This window comes from Chenopodium quinoa, unplaced genomic scaffold (assembly GCF_001683475.1).
Source record: "Chenopodium quinoa cultivar QQ74 unplaced genomic scaffold, ASM168347v1, whole genome shotgun sequence".
In the NCBI taxonomy this organism is placed as follows: Eukaryota; Viridiplantae; Streptophyta; class Magnoliopsida; order Caryophyllales; family Amaranthaceae; genus Chenopodium; species Chenopodium quinoa.
In genome coordinates, this window is record NW_018742933.1 from 223,960 (window position 1) to 235,246 (window position 11,287).

The 11,287-nt window shown below is 37.9% G+C and overlaps 1 long non-coding RNA gene across 1 annotated transcript; it reads right to left on the reverse strand.

The window, feature by feature from the left end:
• Positions 1 to 4,677: 4,677 nt before the first annotated feature.
• LOC110728422 lies at positions 4,678 to 7,560 on the reverse strand. The gene is made up of 4 exons (XR_002512676.1): positions 6,384 to 7,560; positions 6,179 to 6,310; positions 5,384 to 6,104; positions 4,678 to 5,319 (listed from the first exon to the last, which is right to left on the reverse strand). It is a non-coding gene; the product is annotated as an uncharacterized LOC110728422 (long non-coding RNA).
• Positions 7,561 to 11,287: the final 3,727 nt, after the last annotated feature.

Here is an 11,287-nt window from a genome sequence, read left to right on the forward strand (position 1 = left end):
CTCCTCCTAGCTGCTGCCCTAATTGTCTCCTCCACCACCTAGCCGCTCCACCCCCCTAAGGCTCCTCCACCACCGAGCCGCGCCACCGGCCTGCTGCCCTAATTGTTTCAAGGTTTATTTTTAATTTTTTTTTACATTATTTTCCAATTATATAATTATATATATTAATTTGTTTTGCATTTTGAACCATTGTTAGTAAATTAAAATTTAGGTTTGAATATAATTTTTCTCAATTTTAGGTTTGAATATAATTGGGAAATTGTGAAAATATAAGAGATTAGTAACCTTGTTACTCAATTAGTTGGATTTTATTATGTTTTAATGGTTAATTTAATGTGTTTTGGTGGATAATTTTGAAATAATTATAGAAAATATATTAACCTTGGTACTTAATTAAATCGGTGAAATTTGGTATTTTACTTTTAATTGTTAATTTGAAGTTGTTTTGATGGATTATTTTGAATAAGTTAGTGATTAGTTAACTTTGTTATTAAATAAGTTGAATTTTGGAATGTTTAAATGGTTAATATGTAGTTGTTTTGATGGGTATATTTGAATTAATTTGAGATTAGTAACCTTGATTGTTACTAAAGTAAATGAATTTTAGAATGGGTGAATGGTTACTTTTAAGTTGTTTTGATGGGTAATTTTGAAAAAATTAGAGATTAGTAACCTTGTTAGTTTAGAAATTGTTAGTTCAATGAATGATGTGTTTTAGCTTATAAATAAATTAGTGAATTGAAATGTTATGAGAAATAAATAGTACATACCTTATATATAACCTAATTTTTGTATATTGTTTTTTTTTAACAGATTTGTGAATTGAAGCACGAGTTTAATTAGCTTGAGGACTACATATTGAGCTTAAGTGGGTAGTTTCTATATTGGTATGGCTTATAAACTTTACTTAGCTATATTTCTTTCTATTTATCTATTTAATAAAAGTTTATTCATGAAATTGCAACTTGTGTATTGTTGAATTGCAAATAAATACAATAATATATAGAATACTTGCATCATCATATGCCTAGATACCCGTTCAAGGCTTTCTCATTAGGAGAAAGTCTTGAATAGTCCCCGGTTGGGACTGTTCTTGAATGTGTACTCTCACATAGGTGGTGAATGTATGTTTTCTTTTCGATTTTAAGGAACATCTTGGCTTACCATTTCCTCACTATGTTCTCTGGGTACATATGTGGGTAATTAATTATCTACATCGTGTACTTGGAGAACTAAGGGGAAATGCTGCTGGATTTTCCTTAAAATTGGAAATTTGACATACATTCACTAGTGAGAGTAGACATTCAAGGATGGGTTAGGTTGGAGTGATAAGGACCCTTTGGAAACATGCATTTTTTCACTATATGAATGGTATATTCACGTTTTGTACTTGAATTTGATTTACATAAAATATGTAGCACTTACACATTATAAATTATATGGTTCTATATATGTTTAGGTACAATTTACTAAATGGAGAAGGATCGTGGTTGGATGTATGGTAGACGCGATACATTGGAATTTTGGAATGGGGTTCAAGAGTTTTGCGAGAGGGCTTTAGCTTATCAACGAAAACTGGGTGGCAAAGGCCTTTATTGTCCTTGTGTTGATTGTAATTATGTCGTGGGTTTAGGCAATTATACCATGTGTGGATTTGGCACGGAGAAAGTGGAGAGTACAGTGGGGTTCTTGATCGGAATGATGTGCGTGTTAGAAGCAATGAGATTCATGTGGACTAGGAATACGAGAATGATGACTATATTGTTGAAAATGGTGAGGAAAGAGCCGATGATGATCAAGCGGATGAGGTCGAGGATGAACAAGTGGATGAGATGTGGCATGGTGTTGAAGGTGAAGTATTTGAGTTATTATCGGAGGCTTCCAAAAAGCCTTTGTATCCCGGGTGCAAAAAATACTCCAAACTATCGGCCGTGCTAACACTTTTCGACATTAAGTCGAAGCATGAGTGGACGGACATCAGTTTTACTTCTTTGTTGACCACATTAAGATATGTAAGCAACTTTTTTTTTGTATTGCGTTTCGGAATATTTATATCTATATATATAATTGAATTCTTCTTTTTAATATTATTTTTGTATCTTATTGTAATAATTAATAATTTTATTATTATTAGTTATTATAATAATAATATTATTAATTATTATATTTAATATAATTGCTGGAATTACAGGTTATTATTATTGCTGGAAACAGGTTTTTTTTTTTTAATATTATTGCACGAAAATTGGAAAAAAAAATTGGTGAATAGGCACCGGTTAGGCACCAACCGGTGCCTAAAATAGCTACCACCAAAAAAAAATTGGCGGGAGAGCAGTTAAAGGCACCGGTTAACCGGTGCCTAATTGGGCATATAGCACCGGTTAACCGGTGCCTATTTTACCCTATGGCACCCGTTTTGAACCGATGCCAAAAATTGGGTTTTTGGCACCGCCCACTTAGGCAGCAGTTCAAACCGGTGCCTTAGACCGGGTTTGAACCGCTGCCAAACCCCTTTTTTCACCTAGTGTAAACATGCATAAAAGGCGTGATCAACCAATAACATTAAAATATCTAGCAACATAATAATAATAATCATAACAATGATACTAACAAGATTAATAACAAACCCTAGCATGTCACTAATCAATAAAAATCAAAGCTTTAGCCCTAACATGATACTAACAATCATAAATATTAGGAAAGAATATAAAAAGCTTCATACTTTTAATCATACTTGATATTAGGATTTTTTAGTTGTTACCCTAAACATGATACTAGGAAGATCAAAACACCCTAACATGACGCTAGGAATCATAATAACAACCTATACATGATGTCTACATCATAATATCAATAAAAAACCATTAAAGCACTTACTTGTATGCCTCGTATCTCTTTCTAATAACAAAATACACGCGTTAGTAACATCAAGCAAAATAATAATCAAACAATCAAATTAAATAATTGAAAGAGAGATTTGGGACCAAACCCTCATAAATTAAAACCTTTCACGTCTATGGTGAAGGCAACTTCGAACAATGCTAGATGTTTCTTGATCTTGTGAATGTGGAATTTTGTTTGTAAAAAGGTTGGTTTAGAAAAGAGAGAGAAGAGAATTAGAGAGAATAAGAAATGATGATTGTTGGTGATGAAAAACAGAGATTTAGGAGGCTATTTATAGAGAAAATCAGCCAAACGGATAGAAAAACAAATTAGAGTTTCGACGAGGAAAAAAGAAGTTAGCGCCAGGCGCTAATGTCTGTCGTCAGGCGCTAATTAATTTTTTCATGCGTTTTCTCAATTCAGATAAAATTTAACCGTAAAGAAGGGAAAAATCGTATCTTCCTTAAAAACACTCTTTTATTCTGATTAAAACTCTAAATAGTCAACAAAAGTCAATTTATCAATGCTAATTGAATTAGGAATGAAAAGAACCTTCTAGAAGAATCTAGAAGACTAAAACCAATCCTAATTGAATTAGGAATGATAAATCCATATTAGGCCCTCCTCTAGATCATTGGGCCGCATATAAGGCTCAAACTGGGCCTAGTTTAGTAATTTGGCCATAACTTCCTCATTATTAATCGGAATTGGGCTTAAAATATACCGTTGGAAAGCTTTTTTCAAGCCCCATCCAACTACAACATTATTGGACCCATAATATGGACCAACCAAATTGGATTGGCTGTTTTATTAAAATAGATTTTGAAAAATAGAGAGAAAAGAAAAGAAATTAAAACTATCTGCAACACTAGACTTTCCACACTTTCACTTCATTCGATTATGATTCGACGTGACAGGTACTCATCACCGGGTTTGGTTTTGGGGAGACACAAATGGGTGTCTACATTTACCATCTACTATATTTGTTAGATATTTGTCTTTTAAATTAAAGAAGCACTCAAAATCCTTATAATAATATTCATTTATTCTAGGGATTACTGCAAGAATTAATGCATGGAAGCCTAAGATAGCACCGAATTCTTCCGACAAAGGGCTAATTTCATCACACCCTAGTCTAAAACAATGAGTATCCACATCCAAATATTCTAAGGCGGTATGAATGAAGTTTATATCAAGATCTACCCCTTTGACACCATAAATACCCCCCATATGAAAAAAGTCTAATTCTTTTCTCTCCTTGGCAGTTAGAGACCAATACCATTAATAAGTGAAGTTGGTAAAACTCTTAGTGATTAAAGACATGATTATTTATTTTTTCTAAAAGCTAAGACTATATTTAATCTGATGAAATTGTGAAGAAAATCGGCAGATCAGGGGGCTATTTATACACAACATCGGCACAGTTTCAATCCGAAAAGGATTCGGAGTCAACGCTCATCAGCGCCAGACGCCAGACCTTGGCGCCTAACGCTAGACCCTGGCGCCTAACACCAGAGCATGGCGCCAAGCGCTAAGAATTAGCGTCTGGCGCTAACACAACACGCGTGGCGCCTGATGGCGCTGACGTGTCTTATCATACAAGCTTTTCAAAAACCGCGTTTTTCTGGCTGATTCGAGTCTGAACAATGGCTTTACAATCTTTTATCCTTTTTATTCCCTTTTCTTAATTAAGTATATCAATTATATTAATTATATTTTTTGGATTTTACTTAGACTTAATTTTTATGTTTTTTGTAAATCCAATATTTTTATTTGTATTTTCTTTTTTTTTTTGGGAGAAAGTCGGATGCCCTCCATCAATAATAAAAATGACGAATTTTTTGCGCAAAACTATTAATTATCACAATTCATTGCACACATAAACATGCACATAATATAATAAATAAATGTTTAAATTAATAAATTAATAGTGGTATGTATATACAAATATGTCTAATAAATGAGTCTAATAAAGGAAAAGTTCTAAACAAAGTCAAAATAAAAAAAGCACAGTTAAAAACTACGGTGCCGAAGGACGCAGATGATGAGAGACACCCATCAAATCATAAAACTACGTAGTACGAGGAGTAACCTCTCCACCAGCTCTAGCTTCAGTCTCATCGGGAGGTGGAAAACTCAGCTCAGGACCCGCCATCCAAGATCACCCTGGGGCTGTGGCTGCGGAGGCTTATGCGATGACAAGCCGACCTCGTATATCCAACTACCTCTAAGAGCCGTGGTAGCCTCTCCCTGGCCTACCAGCCCAACATGTGCACCCTCAGATGAAGAGCCCGAGCCCTCCACCGCCTCGGTCCGAGCAGCCTCAGAACGACCACCGTAACCGCCAGAGCCAGTACGGCAACGTCTCGAGCTAGACCTCGCCGGGTCTCTCCACACCTCAAGTTTCGTCCGGGTACGAGAAGGAATGGGCTGACCCTGCAACAAGAAACTAAGTCAAAAACAATCAAAATAGAAGCAATAATGCAGAAAGGAAAACTACCTTCTGAATGGCGTCGTCGCGACGACACGAAGCCACATTCCTCATCCGAATGAGCTGGCTCCGGAAGGCATCTATACACCGTGCCATCGCCGTGATCACTCGCGCGATAACAGTCAAAGAAATTTAGTCAGTAACAATGCATAACATACATGAACAAAATTGAAAATAAATAAAGCTTACCCGAGTCTGGTGACGAGGAATCTACCGCTCCACGAAGTGCTCATCCTCGGGAGCCAAAGGAATCATCTCCTCAATCGGCCCGTATGTCCCCTAATAATGGGTGGACATACGAGGTGGCACGAACTCAGTAGGTCTCGCATGACGAAAGCAAATCAAAGTCAGTAAGATATCACTTGGGTGCTACTTAACAAAAGGTAAAACATGGAAATCATGCCGCCACCTCCTCGACTAGAACAGGGGTTGGAGCTAACAGAGGCATTAGCAGCAGCTCCACCTCATAGCACCGCCCAGGGATTGTATAAGATTGCCAAGGGGTACCATCTCTCTCTAACATATTCACCAGCCTCACGCCATTGAACATATGACACGGTGGAGAAGCAGGAACGACAAAAGTGTCTGAGGAATGCTGAATGGCAACCCTCTCTCCAAGATATGCAATCGCCCCATATGTCCCTATGAAGTAGCGACGCTCGGCGGTATACTGCGCAGCTAACCCAGGGACAACCAAGTTGATCCATGGCCGGTACTACACGTTAGGCTCCTGCAAAGAACGCTTATGAGATAAGAATCTACAAAAGGTAATACAAAAGTGTTTAACAATATAAAGAACCATACCGAGATGATCTGATCTTGGACATAAGCAGTAGACATCTCAGCCCGGCGGCCTCATCAACAGGCACTCACTAGAAACCTGCGCAGCGACGGTCTCGCCAGTGCAACTAAAGGAAAGTACTCGTAGAACCAGATCTAGAAAAGGAAAAAAGTATCAGCAAGTGCTAACCAAAGTTTAGAGCTAAACTTTATGGGAGATAAAGTATACCTCTACTACTCTCCAGAAGGCGAACAGAGCGACGTTCCCCGTGAAGGACCGATGTCGACACGAGTCTCGTACCGCTCGAACAAAGTCAGCATAGGCCAAGCTGGCCCAGTCATAAGTCCCGATCAAGTGAAGATCATGGACCGCAGGTAGGTAGTAAAGCAGCACTCTACTACCCTTGTTAAGGGAAAACATCCCTGACAACAAGATAAGCACAAAGATACGTACCTGCTGCTTTCGGGTGGTCACATCATCCTCGAAAGCTGCCGCCAGAGCCAATCGGCGAATGCCTTTAGCGCTAAACTGAGTCGACTCTACCTTAGCACGAGCCTGAACAGCAATCAATCCCAACAGCTCCTCAACCTCAGGAGAGAAGATACTAATCTCGTTGTCAAACGGCAGCACAGTAGAACTAAACTCCAGTCTCGTAATGAGACTTAAGTCGGTCGGGGTGACCATCATCTCACCCCAAGGGAAGTGGAAAGTGTTGGTGGTGTCCCAAAAGAACTACACCAGAGCACGAGCCACGTGGTGACCCCCGCTAGAGGTAATCATGGCCTCTGAGGTCTCAAACAGTGCAGTCAACCCGCAAGATTCCCAAAGAAGTCTCACCTCTCCATCGACAATGATATGCATCTTGTACAGGTCGCCTAGGGTATCGCAGCCTGAGCCATGGTAGCGCGTCCTACCAACTGTGATCTCACGTCGCACCCTCTCAGAAATATGGTGGACGGGGGAGAAGTACATGAGTCCGCTCATCTCACTCAGAGAGGGGACCAAGAGAAGTGGACGGTTCGGCGTCCTCTACGGGCTCATGCTCCCGTCGTGTGTCTCGGGATCATGAACCCGAACCTCGTTGTCTAGCCATGCTACATTGTGCAAAATCATCATAAATTAAGGTTCTATAGTATCTAAGGTTCGCCTAGCCGCATGATACTATATTCGCAAAAAAACAGAGTAAGTAGTACTAAAACAGTGCACAATTTCATATTGAGCATACACGACATTTTTCAAGCAATCAAATAATTTCTTGCAATACTATGGTAATTATTGTGACAAATTGGACAAGAATTGCTAGCAAGAACACCAAGAAAAAGCCACATTGTATTCCCGACCTTAAGAGGTCCAACAATGGTGATTTGTCCGTTTCTTCACCAAATTAAGTAAAAAAAGTCTCAAATTACTCCCCAGGCAATATATAAACATAATCGAGCAATTTCATGGCATAAAATTTGACAAACAAAGTGAATTAAGAATTATAAGTTTCAAATTTTGAAGAAATTCATGAATAAACATGTGCAAAATTCATCAAAACCAGAGTGAGTTTGGAGAAAACTTGCATAGATTGGGAAAGTAGATGAAATAAGCTTTTATTTTTAACAAATTTGAGTGAATTCGGTTGAGAAACGAGCAAGAACGTGTGAATTGAACTTCAACGGCAATTTTCTCGAGCAAAAGCAAGCAGCAGCAGCAAAAAGGACGAAGAAAGGGATATACTACCTCCGTTACACATTATGTGCAACGATTTGACATAAAGTAGAGAGGAAAAATGTCTAATCGTTGCACATAATATGTAACGGAGGTAGTGTACAGAAATCCCGACTCTAGCGCCAAGCGACAGGCCTTGGCACCAGACGATAAGGTTTAGCGCATGGCGCTAGAGCCAAATATGTGGCGCCAGTGGAAATTCAGCGGCGATAGAATGTTCAGCCACTCAGTGTGGTTACTTCGACCTCTTACAACAATTTTGGGTTCCTTGGTACGCCAGTTATCCCCTCTAAGCAATTTGACATGATTTAGTAATCGGCTTGATTACAATTGCATAAAGTGATCGACCAGATGAATGATCGTCTCACTTAGCTTAAAGCGCCTAAGCATTGGCTCATCGCAAAGCACCGACATAATGGTTCATATAGCAAAAGCACCAACATAATGGTTCATACAGCAGAGGCACCGACATATTGGTTCACAATTTAGAAGGCACCGACGTACTTATATAGCGGAAGCAAAGTTCAAGCGAGCTTTAAAGATCGACAAGCGTAGGTCTTTGGTAATTTTCCTCGGAATATTATCGCAACAAATGAGGATAGCTTTAGGTGAGGATATCTTCAACAGCATTCCCTAGCTTGCAGAGAGTTGTCACAAACAGTTGGAGGTGATTTCAAGCGAAGTTATCTTCGATCGTGTTCCCTGGCTTGCGGAAGATGGTCACAAAGCGTTAGAAGGTGGTTTCAAGCGATGCAATCTTCGATGGGGTTCTCTAGCTTGTAGAAGTCTATCATGGCAGAATTGGAGGCAGTTACAAGCGTAGCAGTCTTCAGGCGACATTCTCTAGCTTGCAGAAGTTCGTCAAAACAAACAGCAGGATGGTGTTCCCTGGCTTGCGGAAGGTTATCAAAAATACAGCAACAAATCGGTTACTCCCAGAGACGTGTGCTCAACGGTGCAAGATACGTGTTTCTTAACTCTTTTTTCTGTTTAACTAACTCTAGTTTTGCAGGTATCGATGTTAAAAGAGTGATTTAGGATCGCAGAACGTTCTGGATCATTCTCCGTCCCTGTCGCTACCTTGACTTTTGTTTTTGAAACTTGCGTTTCTCCAAACTCAATTCCTAATATGGATTTATCATTCCTAATGCAATTAGAATTGATTTTAGTCTTCTAGATTCTTGTAGAAGGTTCTTTTTATTTCTAATCCAATTACCATTGATAAATTGACTTTGGTTGATTGTTTAGAGTTTTAATCAGAATAAAAGAATGTTTTTAAGGAAAATACGATTTTGCCCTTCTATACGGCTAAATTTTATCAGAATTAAGAAAACGCGTGAAATTAATTGTTAGCGCCTGACGAAAGGGATTAGTGCCTGGTGCTAATGCTAGCGCCTGCGCGCTAATGTTCAGCGTCTGGCGCTAACCTGTTTTATTCTCGTCGAAACTCTGATTTGTTTTTCTATCCGTTTGGCTGATTATCTCTATATATAGCCTCCTAAAACCTCTATTTTCAATTATCAAAAAATCATCAAATATCATCAATTATCTATTTTTCTTATTCACTAGCTTTTAAGAATTCTTTACTCTCTCTAGCTTTCTCTACAAAATTCCGCATTCACAAGATCTAGACACACCTAGCCAAGTTCGAAGTTGCCTTAGCCCTAGACATGAAAGGTTTTAATTTCTGAGGGTTTGGTCCCAAATCTCTATTTCAATTATTTAATTTAATTGTTTGTTTAATTATTTTCCTTGAAGTTACTAACGTGTGTATTTTGTTATAAGAAAGAGATACGAGGCATCCAAGTAAGTGCTTTAATTGATTTATTGATATTATGATATAGAAATCATGTCTAGGTTGTTATTATGATTCCCAGTGTCATGTTAGGGTGTTTTGATCTTCCTAGTATCATTTTTAGGGTAACAACCATAATTTCTATTATCAAATATGACAATTGTGTTTCCTGCAAAGCTTCCTATTTTCTTCCTAATATTCATGTTAGTATCATGTTAGGGCTAAAGCTTTGATCTTTATTGTTTAGTGACATTCTAGGGTTTGTTATTAATCTTGTTAGTATCATGCTTAGGATCTTGAGATTAACATCATGCTTTAACATGAATATGCTTATGATTGTTATGATGATTATTATGTTGCTTTATATTTATTTGTTATTGCTTGATCACGCCTTTTATGCATGTTTAAAGAATTGGTACTTGTAATCACGATTAATAAGATAAATAATAATCTTGTTTAGGGTTAATTTGATTATAATTCAAGTGATTGTCAATAATAGTTTTATTTGCGCATTAATATTCAACTAACTAAAATAAACAGGTTTAGGGATAATCCTATTGATTGCATGTTAGTCAAAAAGTGCACACGAATACGATCAGAATAAAGTAGAGGCCTATTATTATGGCAGGTTCAATCTCTTTTAGGTTGGATTTGTACCTTCATCCCCAAAAGATCTATTGGAGTTGAAGATCTCCTAGATCGTTAAGGGGTGTAACCTTCACCTCGTGAACGGTTTAAAAGTTCCTAAAACTTGTTGGCGACTCTTTTGCTCTATCTTCTTTCCCTTTGGACGCCACCGTACTTAGTGTATGATCACAATGGGGTTTAAGCTAGGGATAATGCTTGAAATATTCCCTACAATGATGCATGTCCTTAGGTAAGGAGGCTAGGGACAATTACATCATGTGACACGATAGATGAATGAACTTAGGTCATGGAGCTAAGCATCATGTATGGTGTAAAGAAGCGATCTTGAATGTCACTTAGGTCTGGAAGCTAAGCACGTATATAGATGAAGTAATTATTGCATAACGAATGTTTCTTAGGTTAAGGAGCTAAGCATGATATGCTTTGTATGATTAAAAATCATTAATATATAAATGTTGCTCATCACATTATGTGATGCGTGAAACAATGAACATTGCTCAGGTCAGGAAGCTAAGAAAGTATACAATGTTCCTTTTAATGAATGTTATCCTGAAAGATGATGAAACATGCATAGTAGGGAAACAAGATTTCATGATAAAGGGTTCCTAATTAAAGATGATATGGTTATGTATGTGTGAAAGAAGTGTGTGAAAGTGATACTAAGGCTGGATGCAAGGGTTATGGTGATGGAAAGAAATGTGAGATGAGTCAAAGATGTTGACTCTTTAGGCAGGGTAAGCTAATGTGATGTGGGTTCATGTCCCCAAATCTAGCTCTAAATGGGTAGGGGTAAGCATTGGAATATAGTATTTTACCCCCGTCCCTTGGTCATAATTAGTAGTATTTTTGGCTCTTTAAAGCCACTTTTATTACCAATTGGTGTTTTCTAGTGTTTTCGTAGTTTTGGTTGAGTTTTGTAGGAAATCGCACTATTGGAGCATTTTCCCGGGTTTTAATGGAGCAAATACGGACATTG